Source organism: Hydra viridissima, unplaced genomic scaffold (genome assembly GCF_058129835.1).
Source record: "Hydra viridissima isolate aposymbiotic clone 2 unplaced genomic scaffold, HvirCarnegie_v1 scaffold_10, whole genome shotgun sequence".
Lineage (NCBI taxonomy): Eukaryota > Metazoa > Cnidaria > Hydrozoa > Anthoathecata > Hydridae > Hydra > Hydra viridissima.
In genome coordinates this window covers 4,014,899-4,032,839 of record NW_028324309.1, presented here as the reverse complement: position 1 = coordinate 4,032,839, position 17,941 = coordinate 4,014,899, and the positions used below count along the sequence as shown (strand labels likewise).

The 17,941-nt window shown below is 32.6% G+C and overlaps 1 protein-coding gene and 1 long non-coding RNA gene across 6 annotated transcripts in view; one reads left to right on the top strand and one right to left on the bottom strand.

Annotated features, from left to right (window-relative positions):
- LOC149882698 (uncharacterized) overlaps window positions 1–17,941 on the bottom strand; it is a 67,908-nt gene that overhangs the window by 33,679 nt on the left and 16,288 nt on the right. The gene's annotated exons all lie outside the window — the stretch shown is intronic.
- LOC149882700 (uncharacterized) lies at window positions 10,579–13,793 on the top strand. Of its 5 annotated transcripts, none has more exons than XR_016444624.1 (5): window positions 10,579–10,844; window positions 12,896–12,989; window positions 13,093–13,127; window positions 13,329–13,409; window positions 13,490–13,789. It is a non-coding gene; the product is annotated as an uncharacterized LOC149882700 (long non-coding RNA). The 5 variants fall into 5 exon arrangements; XR_016444628.1 differs by having other exon boundaries at window positions 11,957–12,989; XR_016444625.1 differs by lacking the exon at window positions 10,579–10,844 and adding an exon at window positions 10,851–11,867.

Genomic DNA, 17,941 nt, shown 5'->3' with positions numbered 1-17,941 from the left:
ACGGGTCTTGACGTGGCTGAAGCGTTAAAAAAATATTTGAAAAAAGAAAGTGCACCAAAATGTGGGTGGATAAAGGAAAAGAATTTTATAAAAAATACGTGAAAGCGTTAGGCATGCAATTGTATTCCACTGAAAACGAGGAAAAAAGTTGCATCGTTGAACGATGGAACAGAACGATGAAAGAGAAAATGTTTAAATACTTTTCAGTAATTAACACTAATAAATACATTGACGTTTTAGATGAAATGGTTAAAAATTACAACAATACAAAACACTCTTCCATCAAAATGACTCCAGTTGAAGCTAGCGATGAAAAGAATAAAAATAAGATCTGGATGAACCTGAATGGAAAGTTTCAAGCAGAAAGACCAGAACCGAAATTTTCAATGGATGACAAAGTGAGGATCACAAAAAAGAAGTCCAATTTTGAAAAAGGGTACACGCCGAGATGGATTGAGGAGGTTTTCACAGTGTCAAAAATTCAGTACACAGATCCACCCATGTAGAAAGTCACTGACGCCAACTGTGAAGAAATTAAAGGCACTTTTTACGAGCAGGAAATGCAAAAGACAAATCAAGATATATTTAGAATTGAAAAAATAATTCGAAAAACAAAGAGCAAATCATTAGTCAACTGGCAAGGATACCCAGACTCGTTCAACTCCTGGGTGGACCATACAGAATTGATGCGTTTGAAAAAATGATATATATAATTTTCTTTTCTTTATAAAAAGATGAATTTAGTTACGATTGAAAATTTTGATGAGAGCAAATTATCGGTTGGAGAAATTTATTCAGCAACAAAACCAATTCAGTACCAAAAGATTCCGCTGTTTTATGATTACCCTTTGGAAAAGTTCCTGTTGTTTTGAGAACTCCAGTTTTATTTTCTCTGGGTGTGTTTGAAAGTTGCAGTTTTGAAACGAAGGAATTGAATGGTTATTCCATGTCATTTCTCGGATTTAACAAAAAAAAAATGGAATGAACGAAGAAGAAAGAAAGTTCAATGAGGAGACTGAAAAAATATCAAAATTTCTTCAGAAACAAGTCACGGAAATGATGTCCACTTTGAAAAAAGGAGGAAGAGCAAAAAAAATTATGACGGAAGATTTGTCCATTTTGAAAAACAAATCTGAAAATCCAAACGCAGCTCCCATTTTTTTCGGAAAGTTGTTTACAAAGAAAAACGAAAAAAACATTGAAGTGACCTCTTTGTTTTTCAAAAAGAAAACAAAAGAAGAAAAGTTCGTCAATGAAAATAAAATGCTTGTGAAAGCAAATCCTTTGGAATACATTCGACAAAAGTGCTACGCCATCGCCTCTTTGAAAATCGAAGGTGTTTTTATCGGCGCACAGATCGAGTCCATTCAGGTTAAAATTTCCGAAGTTGTAATCACAAAAAATGCACCTTCTATTCAAAGCATCATAGGTGATGATTTGGATTTGGGAGAAGTGGAATCTGATGATGAATTGTGAAATAACGTAAAATTCATGAAAATAAAATGATTTAAATCATTTTCTTTTCATATAAAAAATGCACGCCCCTCATAAGTTATATAAAAACATTGCCTTAGTAGAAGACCAAAGTTTGATATTGCATTTGGGTCATTTGGAGGAAAGAATAAAAGAGTTAGAACAAAAGAATCCGAAAAACATAATTGTAGTCAATAAAAAATTGAGTCATCCAACCTATTTCAACGTCAACGGACAGTACGAGATTTTTGATTAACATGACATTAAAATTGGTTATTTATCACACACGTAAATATCGCTGTCTATCGGTCTAAAATTAGAAAGTGGTATTGCTGTTGTTACTTTGATGAACAAAATAAGTGATCAATTGGATTATTACAAAAACGATATTCTTTTTTCAGAGTCTGTGGATGAAATCGTCATGACCATACAGAACTACAGTTCGCGTGACGTCATAATAAAAAAGGTGAAAAACTTTGTAAAATTAATCACATCGATTTGAATTAAAAAAGAATAATTTTTATTAAAAAGATGGAAATAATAAAAAAAAAAAGATAAAATTTATCCGACTCTTCCTAGAGCACCATCAGATGAAGGACACATTTATCGACTTCAAAAAATTAGCGAAATCCAAAAAGAAATAAAAGGATGAAAAGACAAAGAGAATGGATCTCAGCAAAAAGTACCATCGCGTTGCAAAGATTATTCGTTTTACAGATGATGGATTGCAAACGATGTGCATTGGTTTGGGAATTACAGGAATTGTACTTTTGTCAACCATCGTAGCCGCTCCAGTATCGATTGCGTGTGAGGGTATTGCTATTGGAATGGGGGTTTTATCTATTTTCGGAAATCAACAGAACAAAAAACTGATGCTGAAGGCTGAGAAGCACGAAAAATTAAAAGTTCTTGCAGAGTCTAAATTGAGCACCATCAGCAACCACATTTCAAAAGCGCTCATGGATGACTTTGTGAGCGATTCTGAGTACGAATTAATTCTTAGCGAGCTTCAAAAATTTAAGACCATGACAAAGGGGATACGAACAAAGGCAAAAAGCAGCATTGACAAATTGACCAAAGAGTCGCTGATCCAAAAAGGAAGAGAAGACGCCATTCAAGCGTTTAATAACATGTTTAAAAAGGGAAAAATAAACAAAAACGTAGACTCGTTTGTGTTTTTGTTTAAGTTTTTTTTCTAAGTATTTTAAAAATGTCTTTTTTTAAAATACAAGACCCGAAAAAGAGAGACGAGATTGTTAAAAATTATATGGCTAACAGAGAAAAGCTTTACAATGAGAGCATCAACAACAACATTTCAGATGCAAATTATCAGACTGATTTGAGCAAGTTTTTTAAGCCTTTGATCGAGAGCAATGAAAAGGTGAAAAAAGAGCTGAAGAACATTGCTTACAGAGCGGTTGACAACAATTTACTGGCTTTACCTTATCCAGAAAGCGATGCGTCTTTTAAAAGTTTAGAGACTCCTGAAATAATGAATATTGAAAATATTGCTTTTGATTATTTGTCCAAATACGCATTCCACCGATTTGTTGGAGACAAAGTTTTTGGAATTCACTCAAAAGAACGTGGTAAAATGTACATTGGAAATAAAGAAATTGTCATCGATAATAACGACGTCATTGTTGGTGGAGAAAGGTATGAGGGAACAATAGGTCTTTGAGAGTTGATTAGAAGATCCAAACCTGATAAAAGCAAGTACACGGATGATGACTTAAAAAATTATGAAAAAATACTTGTCGAAACGCATGGAATGGAGAGAGAAGGAAAGCCAACCATACCAAAAGCCTTTAAAGATAAAAATAATTTCAATTCTGCAACCGTGTGTCACATTTGCGATGAAATTCTCGGAGATGACAAAGTGCGCAATCACTGCCATTTGATTGGAAAGTACCGAGGAGCTGCACACAACACTTGCAACACAAAATACGAAATTCCAAAATTCTTCCCTATTGTGTTTCACAATTTGTCAGGTTACGACAGCCATTTGTTTATCAAGAAATTGTCTGGTGGAAAATTAAGCTGCATTCCAAACAATGAAGAAAAATACATAAGTTTCACAAAAGAAATAAAAGTGAGTTTATTAAAAAGGGTAAGGTGATTGATGTAAAACGAGAGTTGAGATTCATCGATAGTTTCAGATTCATGGCTTGCTCATTAAAAGGTTTAACAGAAAACCTCATTAAAGATTTATGTGCTGAATGTGATAGGTTAGATGTAGAGACATGCAAGGAAAACTGTCAAGATAAAAAAGGGAATGGATGTAAATGTAAACTAAATTGTAAAGATTGAACAGGGTGCGGCAGCGATTCGCGAACTTTTTAGAACATGTTTCGAAATGAACTTTTAAAGCACTAAAAAATTATTTTCATGGTATATTAATAGGAGAAAAGTTGAAGATAAATACTTTTCCCACCTTAACATTCAATTAAGTCTCCTTTTTTTTTAATCACTGCCTCAATCCTAGGACGGAAGGACTGGCAGGTGCTTATTATATAGTCCCTTGACATTGAGTTCCAAGAACGGGTAATTGATGACTTTAGTGACTTGAGACATGAGTGGGTCTTTTTGCAAGCCTTACTCTCAAATACGCTCCACACACTATAGTCAAGGAGATTCAGATCAGGGCTGGATGGTGGCCAAAAGTGTTTGGGCCAGAAATTAGGCATATTGTCCTGAAGATATTGTTGAGTTTTTCTGGACCCATGACAAGGTGCATTGTCCTGTTGAAAGATGTAATTGTTTTCTGCGAATTGTTTTCTGCGTTTTAGTAAGCAAATATACACATTAGAGGTAACTTTTTTTTTCTCTTTGATGTAGATTGGTGGGCATTTCTCTCCTTTAGAAGCGATGATTCCTAGCATCATGATGGACTGAGGGTACTTGGTGTGACACACAGATAGTGCTTTGTCACCCTTCTGTACAATGAACCTGTCATTACGCCTATTTATCACACAGTTAACACTAAAAAGTTTTTCATCTGAGAAAAATTTAACTGTTAACGAAGCATGGCTTTTTAGCTGATTCAGAAGCTTCTTTGATCGTTCCAATCGTAAAGTTTTTAGTCTTTCTATTAAAAGTTGACATGAAGGTCGGGCCACACTGACTTTTCCAAGTGTTTTTAGAGTTCTTCTGACTGTCCTTTCATCAATATTGAACAATTTCGCTGTCTTTCTGATGGATACAGTAGGATTCTTTTCAACATGCTTTTTAAACTTTTCTGTGAACTTTTTATCAAAATTTTTATTCACTGGAGATGGCATTTTGGCTCTTTCAACACTGCCACGTTTTTTCACTTTGTAAAATGTAGTTTTAGATACTCCAGAAACACAAATCACTTCACGTGCAGACAAACCCGCGTGAATCAAATTTAAAACTTCGGTTCTTTTGGCTTCCATTGTAAAACTTTTAACTAAAATGTTTTGTATTCACAGTTTTATTAAAATCTAAGACGGTTATTGAACATTAATCAACAAAAACAAATTGCGGAAGTATTTTATTTACATCACAAAACCTAGCCAAAAATTAGTTCGCGAATCGCTGACGCACCCTGTAAATCTAGAAGCTTAAAAAAAGCTGATACTGTGTGTAAGAATCTGAATTTAATGTATAGTGGAACAAAACGAAATTTGTTGCTAAGAAAAGGTGTGTACCTCTACGATTGGGTTGACTCGATTAATAAACTCTCTGAAACGCAATTACCACCAAAGGAGTCATTCTTCTCTAAACTCAACGATGAAGGAATAAGTGATGAGGATTATTCACACGCCAAAACGGTTTGGAACGAATTTGGTTGTAAAACGTTTAGGGACTGTCATGATTTATACAATGTGTCTGATGTGTTGATGCTATCTGATGTGTTTGAGAATTTCAGAGATGTTTGCTTAAAAAATTACAAACTAGACCCTCCTTGGTACTATACGTCTCCACGATTGGCTTGGAACGCTTGTTTGAAAATGACAAAAATAAAATTGGAGTTGTTGAGCGATCCTGACATGCTTCTAATGGTTCAAAAAGGAATCCGCGGAGGAATAAGCATGATTTCAAACCGACTTGGAAAATTAAATAATAAATACATGGGAGATTCGTTTGATCAAAGCAAAGAGTCAACATACATTCAATACCTGGACGCCAACAACCTGTACGGATGGGCCATGAGCAAGCCTCTTCCAACGCACGGTTTCGAATGGATGACTAAAGAATTTGGCTCCGGAAAAAATGACCATTAAAAGAGTGGAAAAACTCATTCAAAATTTAAACAACAAAAAGAATTACGTCCTTCACCGCAAAAACCTTAAATTGTATGAACGATTGGGAATGAAAATTTCAGAGGTTTACTCACGGATGGGCCATGAGTAAACCTCTTCCCACTCAGGGATTTGAATGGATGACTAAAGACGAACTTTTAAATTGGAAATCCATGTCATGCATTTTTGAAATCGATTTGGATTACCCAAAAAGTCTTCACGAGGATCACAACGATTACCCTTTGGCTCCTGAAAAAATGCTCATCAAGAAAGTAGAAAGACTCGTTCCAAATTTAAACAACAAAAAGAATTACGTCGCCTATCACCGAAACCTAAAACTGTTTGAACAATTGGGACTGGTCAATATAAAAATACATCGAGGCATCAAATTTGAAGAAAGACCTTGGATGAAAGAATACATCGACCACAACACCAATTTAAGAGCAAAAGCTCCAAACGACTTTGAAAAGGAATTCTTCAAACTCATGAACAATTCAGTATTTGGAAAAACCATGGAAAACATTGAAAATCATGTAGACGTCAGTCTCGTCACTAAAGAAAAAGAAGCCTTAAAATTGTCTAAAAAGCCTAATTTTGAAAGTCGCACCATTTTTGATGAAAACATAATCGCCGTGCACATAAAGAAAACAAAGTTGGTTTACAACAAACCCATTTATTTGGGAATGTGCATCCTGGATATAAGCGAAACTTTAATGTTTGAACACCATTACGACTACATCAAACCAAAATATAATGACCGCGCAAAACTGCTCATGACCGATACAGACTCTCTCATTTACGAAATTGAAACAGAAGATTTTTATGAAGACATTGGTGGTGACGTCGAAAGCAGATTTGACACGAGCGACTTCGATAAAAACCACCCTGCCATTAAAAACGTTGGTTTCAAGGTTGGCGTTAACAAAAAGGTCATCGGAATGTTAAAAGACGAAAACGGGGGAAAGCAAATTGAAGAATTTGTTGGGCTTCGACCAAAACTCTACTCTTACAAGATCCATGAAGAAAAAGAGCACAAAAAATGCAAAGGGGTCAAGAAAAATGTTGTAGATAAAAAAATAAAACATGAACATTACAAAGACTGCTTAATGAATGGAGAAAAAAAGTTTGCAACCATGAATGTTATCCGATCCCATCTTCACGACATTTACATCGAAGAAATCAACAAAATCGCACTCAGCGCTGAAGATGATGAAAGCATCATTTTAGAAGATGGAATCCACACGCTGTCTCACGAGCATTACAGATTGCCACCACCAACACAATAACTTTAAAAAGAAAATAAATATCATTACAGTTTACGACAAGAAAATTACAGATACAACATTACAGATTTCACCAATAAAAAAATATCAGAAAAGGTAAGTCGCGCAAAAACCATCAAAATTAACGCGCTAAAGTATGGAAAAGTATCAATGAGCCAGAACCCCGCATTTCTCTACTACTTTCATTTATCTACTCTTCTACCTCAGCACAACCGTTGATTAAATTGGAATCCAGAATTGCTCGATCTAATGTAGCAACTGTTTCACTTATACAAATCTCAAAATCTATGTCTACGTAATCGTCAATAGCAAATTCTTATTAATCTCAGCTGGTTGACGTTCTCTTCTAGCAACTGGAAAGGAATATTTTTAGCATAGATAATTGCAATATGTATTACCTGCTCTATAAAAAAAAGGGTTTTTTAAATATCTCTAAAAGGTTTCTTACTTTCTCCCGAGGATGGAACCCTTTAAGGATTTTCTAGAAAACCCTTTTTTTAAAAACCTGCAATCCGAAACTGGAAAACCCTTTTTTAACTTGTACTTACGTTTTTGATTTTAATTATATATTATTCAATAACTTTTCATATTACGCAATAAGTATTTCAAGCAAGTATAAAGTTGGTTCAGTAATATTATACTTAGGATAGATTGAATATAGGGGAAAGGTGCGTATGATGGCATACTTAACTTTAACGTTGCTCTGAGTCATTACCTGAAAACTTAAAAAAAAGTTTTTGACATGGGTGTATTCCTTCTAGCATGCAGAATAATAATGAACCTCAAAATTTTTACTATTTGGCTTTTTTATAAGTTTATACCAAAAAAAATGCAAGTATGCCATCATAGGCAACTAACTGCTCCTATGATGGCACACTTTAAAGAAATTAGACAAACAAGAATTTTTTTTGTTTTTTATTAGTGGAAACATAACTTATAAAAAAAACAAAATTAAAAATAAATATTTGGTCTTTAAGCATAGTTCACATATAAATTTTTTTCTACTCCTCTTTATGCGTGAACATAAACAATTACACCAAGATCTGCATTTTTGACAACAAATCCATGGTTCTTTAGAGCGAGACAGCGAATAAAGTTCATAACAATACAAAAATGCTCTATCAGATTCGAAATTCATTTTATTATTACTTCCTTTAATCTCCTCACTGCAGGATTTTTCTTCAACAGTCGTCTTTCTTTTTTTTTTTCTAACAAACATTTCCTTTTCTTTGTTAGCTTTTTCTTTTGCCTTATCTTTTAATTCTTGAATATCCGGTGTGGTATTCAGAGGTCCAGTTTTCGTCCCCTTTTCAATTCGATTTTAGGGGTTGCAAAAGGCACCGGACACAACTTTTGTATACTAGATCTTATCCTTTTGTTGAAACAGAAGATCCAATGCATATGGAAGCTTCTGATGGGGAAGATCTCATTTCTAAATGTATTGGTTTCTCAAACTCTTGTATTTCATCTTTGTTCTTAACCTGATCACCTTTTTATGCGCATTAAAATTTATTTCAGGTAATTTTTTCAATTTATTTTCCAGATTTTCCTATGATGGCAACTCCTCGGTATGCCATCATAGGAAAGAATCAATATTTATTAAAACAAACTGTGTCTACCTTATTCTACACATAGCATTAAAATAAGTATTCTAATAAATGTACAAAGCCTGCAGATGAAATGCATGAAAATTTTACTTCTGTATGATGTGTAATAAAATCGTAATCCTAAATATATGAGAGCATTAAAAATACAACACCACATGCGAAAGTTTATGTTTGTTGATTATAAAAGCATTATTTATGTCTGAGGGACGAACTTTTACCAGAAGTAATGATTTACTTATATACACATGTTAGTCTAATCACTTATGTACCAAAACTAATATTTTTAGAAATATGACTAGTATGCCATCATAGGCGCTATGACATCATAGGCACCTTTCCCCTACACCTTATTTGAAACATTTAGTTTATACGTAGTATTGCTTATATGTAAATGTTTAGATTCTATAACTCCACTGTAATTTTGGATGCAATATGAAAACTCAATAAAGAAAATTCTGTAATAATGTCTAAAATCTTATAACATCAAAGTAATATACAGCAAAGTTTACATTAAATAAAAAAACCTTTACAATAACTAGAGACAGGTCCATAAATGTTGTACAAAATCAAACAAGTTGTACATAACAAAACAAATTGGAAAATAACGTTAAAACTATTATATATAATAGTTCATAATAGTTTCATATATGAAACTATTATGAGCAAATTGAAACAAATTTTCTGCTACAAATTGAACTATTACAACTATTATATTCCTATGTTAAAAGTACTTTTCTATTTATATATATTTATTATTCCTACGTTAAGAGACTTATTTACCGTTAAGACCTATTTTCAAAAAGGAAATCAAGAAATCGCCTAGTAGCACAAAATATAATAAAATTTAGAAATAGTGAAAATATTAAAATTTGAGTTTATTCAAATTTAGTGACAAAAAAAAACATAAATTAATTATAAAGATTAACAACAAAAACATACAAAAAACAAATCATAAATATCAGTGCAAATGGCGGTTACCCCATTAGCTGACAATACTTGGCACTTTTCCTTTTCCAACAAGAAGCACTTTTTCTAAAAATTTCCTTTTCCACCAAGAAGCACTTTTTCTAAAAATTTCCTTTTCCACCAAGAAGCACTTTTTCTAAAAACTAACATGTATTGGTCAACCCTTTTGAGAATTCAATGCTGATTACCCAAAATGCTGTAAACCATGCTTGAAAAGCCTTGGAAAAAGTGCAAATAGTTTTAGGAAACAAAACTTCATAGTCAACTGATACAGCTATTCACGAAAGTTAAACGATTGCAGAATTTTCAAATCTCTAATCTTCGGTTTTTCTTGAATAAAAATCTAACGGAAATAGATATCAAAATAATTATTTTTCCAATTTGGTAAATAGGTTGTTTGTTAATAGAATAAAAAAAAGTAGGCTTTGACTCATTACCGTTTACTCAGAAACTTCATTAAAAGGTAGGTAATACAAATTAAGAGGTTTCACAAAAGTTTAAACGATTTTATTTAGGATCAATTATTTGCTAATTAATTGAGTAGTTTTTCAATCAAAAAATTTAGTTCATTAAAAATCAACTTAAAATATTGTGAATTTCAAATTTATTTCAATTGCGTGAAAATGAGTCGAAAATCAGTTTCTAGTGACATCAAAGGGCAAGTTATTGGCATGGCGCGGACAAAAAATCACACAAACGTTCAAATAGGCAAAATACTTAACATTTCTGAATATTGGGTTAGAAAAACCATCAAAACCTGGGAACTTACCAAGGACGTCTCCGACATGCCGCGTACTGAGAGACCATCCAAACTCAGCAACCGTGACAAAAATGATATATTCAGAATGAGCAGAGAAAACCCCATACTCAGCTGCAAAAACCTAGCAAAAATCTTCATTGAGTCAAAAAATAATCCAAAAGTTAGCAAAGAGCTCGTGAGACGAACATTGTCGGACAAAGGTATTGGAACGTACATACCCAGCAAACATGCTTTCAGCGGACCGTGATGCGTAAAGCCGCCGCCGGTATGCCGCTGCTGGCCCACTGTGATGCCTAATGCGGATTGCCGCTGCTGGCTAACCGATGATGGACCGTTATCTCGTTTTGTGTTGGCTTACCGCCTTTGGCTGAAAAACGGCAAAACGCTTCGTTGTGGATACGTTTTTAAATCGGCATGCCAGTTTCGGTAAACACATGGCGATACATTACAGTTTTGCCAACACAAATCCAGAGTTGGCTTTTGGATAGCGGTAAGCTGTCGTTATAACACCAAAAGCAGGCATTTCGATTGAAATGCCTGCTTTTGGTGAGACTTAGATTGATCGATGTTTAAATTGTGACTGTTTTATAAAAAATTAACTGATTATAACTTATTAGTGTTTAAATATATGCTCAAAATTGTTATTACATTTATTTTTTAACAATAGTTTACTTGATATTTATAACTCTGATAAAATTATATACTAAGTAAAACAGTAAGTATTAAATAAATAAGATGTAAAAAAAAATCAAATTAGTTTTTAGTCTTAAAATATAAATTATATATATAAATTTATATTGAATCTATATCTATACTTTATATTATAAAATATAGCTATAATTATTGCTTATAAATATTAAAAGTTATATGATTTTAACATTTTTATAATCTTATAGCTATACTTATAGCTATACTTATAGCAATACTTTATAATATTAAGTTTAGATATTGATATAAAGTATGGATATAGATTCAATATATATTTATAAGACTCAAAATTAAAAAGACTAATTTATGTACACACACACACACACACACACACACACACACACACACACACACACACACACACACACACACACACACACACACACACACACACACACACACACACACACACACACACACACACACACACACACACACAGTTAATCACAAAAGTTTTCGTACACCTTACAATTTAGAGAAAACACTTAATAAAAACCATTTTAAATGCAAAAAAATAATTTTATATCAAAGTAACAAGAATATATTGTACAAGAAATAAAAAATAATTAACTAAATAAAAATATTTATTTGTAAAACTGAAAAAGTTTAATTTTTGAATTTATAATGTCACAAAAGTTTTCCTACACTAAATAAAACTTGTAAAAAAAACAAGAATATGAAAAATTAAAAAATCTTTAGTATTTTGTTGAGCATCCATTGGCATTTACACAAGCTTTTAATCTTCTGTTCATCAGTGACACTAATTTTTTGGTATAAGAAGACGGAATTTTATTCCATTCTTCTAGTAAGATATTTTTTAGCATATTAACATTTGTTATTCTGTTTCCTGCTTGTCTGTCTAAATAATCCCACACATTCTCTATTTGGTTAAAGTCTGGTGATTGGGGAGGAGAATGCAGTTGTTTTGGAATATTGTAGAGCAAGCATGATTTTACAACATAAGCAGTGTGTTTTGGATCTCGATCCTGTTGAAATATCCAATTATTTCCTAACCTTAATTTAGCAGCATCTGATTTCAAATTATTTTTTATAATGTCCAAATATACCCAGCGATTTATATTATATGTATTTTTTAATATATACCAGCTTTAGTAAATAAAACAAGTTATGTAAATTTATATAAGTTTCAATAATGAGCTTTTGGACAAAATGGCCAAGAAAAAACTGATGCCTACATCAAGTTTTCCAATGCCATTAAATAAAGAGGCATTTTTTAGTTCAGAAGATGAATAACATTTTTAAACAAAATAAACATCTTTATTTACAAATTTGTTATCTTTATTTACAAATTTGTTATCTTTATTTACAAATTTGTTATCTTTATTTTACAATATTTAATATATTTTTAAATATTTTATATTTTAAACTTACTGGAGTAAAGTATTTGTGCAATAAATATTACTGTTTCCATGTTTTTCATTTTCATTCCCTTTTACTGTAACCTCTTGTATATGAGATTGTTAATGAGAATTTAAATTGATCGTGATATTAAATGTTACCAGTGAATAAAGTAAGATAGATTTTATTATTTTAATGTTATTTGTTTCAATGTTGTTTTTGAAAGAAATCCAAAATATAATTTCTGGAGTCTGTCTACTGTTTGAAAAAATTATATACTTATTTACTAAACCATTTTATTTCATTCAACTATTTGGCTTTCTTTACATTTTTTCAAGGTATTTTCATAGTATATTATATTGTGCTATGTTTTTGTTTGCATGGTGAAAACTATGTTCAATGTGCAAAGTATATTTTAGTTCATCAAATTATATTTTTATTGATGTGTTCTGTCTTTGATTCATTCTTTTTCAGATCTGCACTTGTGTCTTAGGCCTATGGTTTGCAAAAGGTTCACCATTGCCCTTAAGTTGCTGTGGGTTTCACAGTTTGATTTCCAACCTGGCATGTAAGTATATCATTTTTAAATACTATTTTATTTGTTAACTTAAAATTAAAAGTAAAGATAATTTTTTTTAATGAAATAACAATTTTTTTTTATTGTTCATTAGCCCCTCAAGCGTATTGATAGGAATTGCTATACCAGGTAGAGTATTTAAGGTTACTTATATGAAGTTTTATTTTTAAAAAAAGGCACGCATTATGACTTTATTTTTATATAGTTTTTTTTTAAAGATGTTTCCTTAGTTAAGATAATGTAGCAATATAATTAAGCAATGTTTTTGTTGTTTTTATGTTTTAAATTATGCTTAAATAATAAAATTAAATTTATATTTATTCAATGTAGATAAACTTAGTATCTGGAGTTATTTGTCAATAACTGATGATCAGACTATTTTAAACAAAAACGTTTTTAAGGACTGAGAAGGTAAGTTTATTATCTTTGTTGTAATAGCTCTAAACTTAACTGTTTCAATATTTTCATTATATATCATTGTCTGCTTTCAGGTAAATGTTAGAAATCTGCAGACTGCAACGTAAATCGATTTTCAACACAATATGGCTTTCCGAGCATATTTAGTTTTCGATTGAAATGAGAATAAACTAAACTTAAAGATGTGTTTAAAATTAACTATTTATTTTATATTTTAAAAGTTCGCTAAACGCAAGTTAAGCAATAATCTATAGATACTAATATTTTATATATTCTGTTTTAAATAAAAAAAAATTATTGTGACTTTAATATTCATATTGTAATTGTAAATTGCAATCTTAAAATGATTTTTATTATAACTTCTGATTATTCATTTTTTTTGTTCACCGAGCTTAAGCGTTGCCACGTATGACCTATTGATTTACAGTTGGGGTAGTGTTTTTTGGTGCAAGGAGAATTTTAGTATGATAAATTCGTATTTAATGGCTATATACCTATGCACAAAGTCAAGGTATTTGAAGTGCCTTCCAGGCATCGGCATGATTTGCCATTCTTTTATGAGTAAAAATTGCGCTGAAAGATATACACAATTTTGCTAACGATAAGTGCGTTCTATTCAAACAAAAACACAAAAATAATATGTATATCAATGCATTCAAATCTTAGTGAAAACTTATTATAGGTCCTATGCTATTCCGCTATCGCTTTATCATCGGTTTGCCGCTGACGGAATGTTGTTCAAAAGTTGTCAATTAGCTGCCATTGGTCCGCTGCCGAACCGCCTGCAGCTTTCCGCTAACGGACCGATGTAAATACGATGTGCAAGCCTACGCGGCAACGCTGCGGGCGGCCGACGTCGGCACGGCATAAGTGCTGACAGTGGTCCGTTGTCGGTCCGCCTGCTAATGTTTGCTGGGTAGCTGCTAGAAAACCTATTCTTTCAATCACGGATAAACGTAAACGACGAGTGTGGTCCAAAGAAAGGCTGGACTGGTCTGTAGAACAGTGGGCAAAAGTTATTTGGAGTGATGAAGCTAACTTTCAAGTTGTAAACCGTAAGGGAAGAATCTATGTCAAAAGATTTGCAACTGAGAAATATTCAGACAGGTTTTTGCAACATCGTCGACAAGGCGGTGGAGGTTCGGTTGGCATCTGGGGATGTTTTTCTCACAAAGGTGTAGGCTTCTGTGAGCTGTATGAAGGCCGAATTAATCAATACACCTACAAGAACACATTGGAAACGTGCTTAGTTCCATTAATCAGACATTTGTATGGCAGAAGCAAGCAATTCATCTTTCAACAAGACGGGGCTTCAGCTCATACAGCACACTCAATAAAAGAATATTTTTTGAAAAAAAAGTTCAATGTGATGCCCTGGTGCCCTAGATCACCAGATCTCAACCCAATCGAAAATATTTGGTCTTGGATCGACAATCAACTGACATACCATGAAATTCAATCAGCTCAGCATTTAAAGCAACTTTTGAATGAGTACTGGCTGAAGGTACCTCGCGTGATGTGCATGAAATTAGTTGATTCAATGCATAAACGAGTTTATCTTTGCTATAAAAACAAAGGAGGACGCGTCAAATATTAATTTGGCTTTTTTTTTCATTTTTTGTTCGAATGTTGCAATTTGTTTAAACTTTTGTGCTTCTTATTTTTCCTATAAGATTTTTTGTAATAGCTTTTTTCTAACTAAATATTAAAATTTTTATAACATGTTCATATTCCTTTTAAAGCTAATTACTTTTTCTTTAATAAATAAAAAAAACGAAGTCGATATCATTTTACAGTTTTTCTTTATTAAACAAAAACCAAACATACTTGATAAAAATTCTGCAATCGTTTAAACTTTCGTGAATAGCTGTAGAAATAATTGTAGACATTTCAATATAATAGAAATTACACAGGCCTGCAATGGTTTTCCTCTTTAAAATCTGAGTAACGTTTTTCATAGTTTCTGATGTGCTGATTACGAGAAAAATAATAAAAAAAATCCATCACGTCAGGATTTTTTGATATGGAATATTTAAGATTTTGCTTTAAAATGTTTGAGCGCCTACCTTTTGAAATGTCTAAAACGTTACTAATTTACTTCAGCTCAATTTTTATTTCATATAATTAGTGTAAGGGAACATAGAAATTAACGCCAATCAGTAATTTGTTAATGACTACATAATAAGTATTAGTAATTCGCATTAAACATGTCAAAAACGGGTCATTTTGGCTTAATTTAGTAATGAGCTCATTATTACATAATGATTTGGTAATATTAACTAATTGTTGTGAATATTATTAGAAAAGGGTGTAATTAAGATAAACCAAAGGATTTTTGTATAAGTACCCGCACTGATTTAGAAATTTAACAGTTGAAGTGCGCATCTTGCAACATAAACTTTAAAATGGCATCGCGAAGTTGTTTAAACTCTCCTAATTGTTTCTGTTATATTTGCGGGAAATTTATGGTGATAAAACAACGAAACAGTATTACAGACTTTGTAAAAAATATTTATAAAAGTTATTTTGGACTCGTTTTAAGTAACCAAGACAAAACTTGGGCACCTCTAAAATTTGTACGACTTGTTTATTAGAACTTCGCAAGTGGTCAAAAGGACGGAAAAATAGCTTCAAAATCGTTTCGCCTGTGCTATGGAGAGAGCCTAACGACCATGTTAAAGATTGCTACTTTTGTTGTTGTGACATAACTGGATACAATTCAAAAAATAAAAGGGACATAAACTATCCAAACGTGTCATCAGTTACGCCTGAAATATTTGGCGATTCAAAAATGGTGCAGCCCCCGGTTCCAGCTCTACAAATTGAAATTTCTGACTGTGATATAGAGGAAGAGGATGTACACCAATCTGATCCTGAATTTCATGGAGATTCTGACGCTTGTCAGCTCTTTTCACAGTCACATTTAAACGACTTGACAAGAGATTTGAATCTTCCCAAAGATGCAGCGGAACTCCTCGGATCACGATTAAAAGAAAGAAATATGCTGGCACCTGGTACTTCATTTTCATGGTACCGTCACAGAGAAAAAGATTTTCTTCCATTCTTCGCTGAAGATGAAGATTTAGTGTTCTGTAAAGATATTCCAGGCTTGACGAAAATGTACGACATTGAATACAATCCTAACGAGTGGAGATTGTTTATTGACTCCTCAAAAAGAAGTTTGAAAGCAGTTCTTCTGCATAATGGGAATACATATGCCTCGTTACCTGTTGCACATTCTGTCCATTTAAAGGAATGTTATGAAAATTTGGAAAAGCTTTTGACTAATATAGCTTATGAGCAACACGGTTGGATGTTGTGTGGAGATTTGAAAATCATAAGCATGCTACTAGGCCAACAAGGTGGTTATACAAAATACCCGTGCTTTCTTTGCGAGTGGGATAGCCGAGATAAACAACATCATTGAACCAAAAAGGAATGGACTCCAAGAACTGAACTAACCCCAGGATTCAAAAACGTACTTAAACAGAGTTTGGTTCCCAGAGAAAAAGTTTTACTGCCACCATTGCACATCAAATTGGGTATAATGAAGCAATTTTTGAAGGCTTTAAATAAAGAGGGGGAAGGCTTCAAATATCTGCATTCAGTTTTTCCATCTTTATCAGAAGCTAAGATAAAAGAAGGAATTTTCGTCGGCCCTGATATTAGGAAATTAATGTCGGATGAAAAGTTTGATGAAAAACTTAATGATATCGAGTTGCAAGCATGGCAGTCATTTAAGGAAGTGGTGACAAAATTTTTGGGGAACAATAAAAGCTCCGACTATAAAGAAATAGTGGCCAAAATGATTTCCAATTTGGGTGTAATGGGTAGTAATATGAGCATTAAACTTCATTTCTTAAATTCTCATATTGATTACTTCCCAGAAAATCTAGGAGCCGTTAGCGAAGTACAAGGCGAAAGATTTCACCAAGATTTGAAAGAGCTTGAAGTCCGGTATCAAGGAAGATGGAATACCAACATGATGGCGGACTATTGTTGGTTATTGAAGCGCGACGATCCAAACCGGAAATTTAAGCGAAAATCGCACAACCGAAGCTTCTAGGAGAAAAGGACCAGGTTCCACAAATGAAATTTAAATGTTATTTAGACTAGTGTTAAGTTGTTATTATATTTTAGTAGTTTTTTAAGTTAAAAATAATGTTCTGTTTTAAATATATATTTTTTTATGTGAAATCTTCTGTTTTTTTGCTATTTTCTATCTGTGCCTTTTTTGAAAAATCTGGAGGTGATAGAGAAAAACTAAGTACATATTCGTAATCAGCGCACCAAAATACCCTAGAATCAGCTATCAAATTCCAGAGAGGAAGTTATGACTCATTTTGCAGGCCTGTGTTATCTATCAACCATATTGCTACTTCTGCAGGTGAACAATTTTCAAGATTGGCATACATAATTCCTTAACTTTATCTCACCAATCTCACCATTTTCTTTAAGGTCATTTAGTGAATCAATCTTTTTATCTAGGATAGTTTCCTACCAATCCATTTCTTCAATCTTTCCAT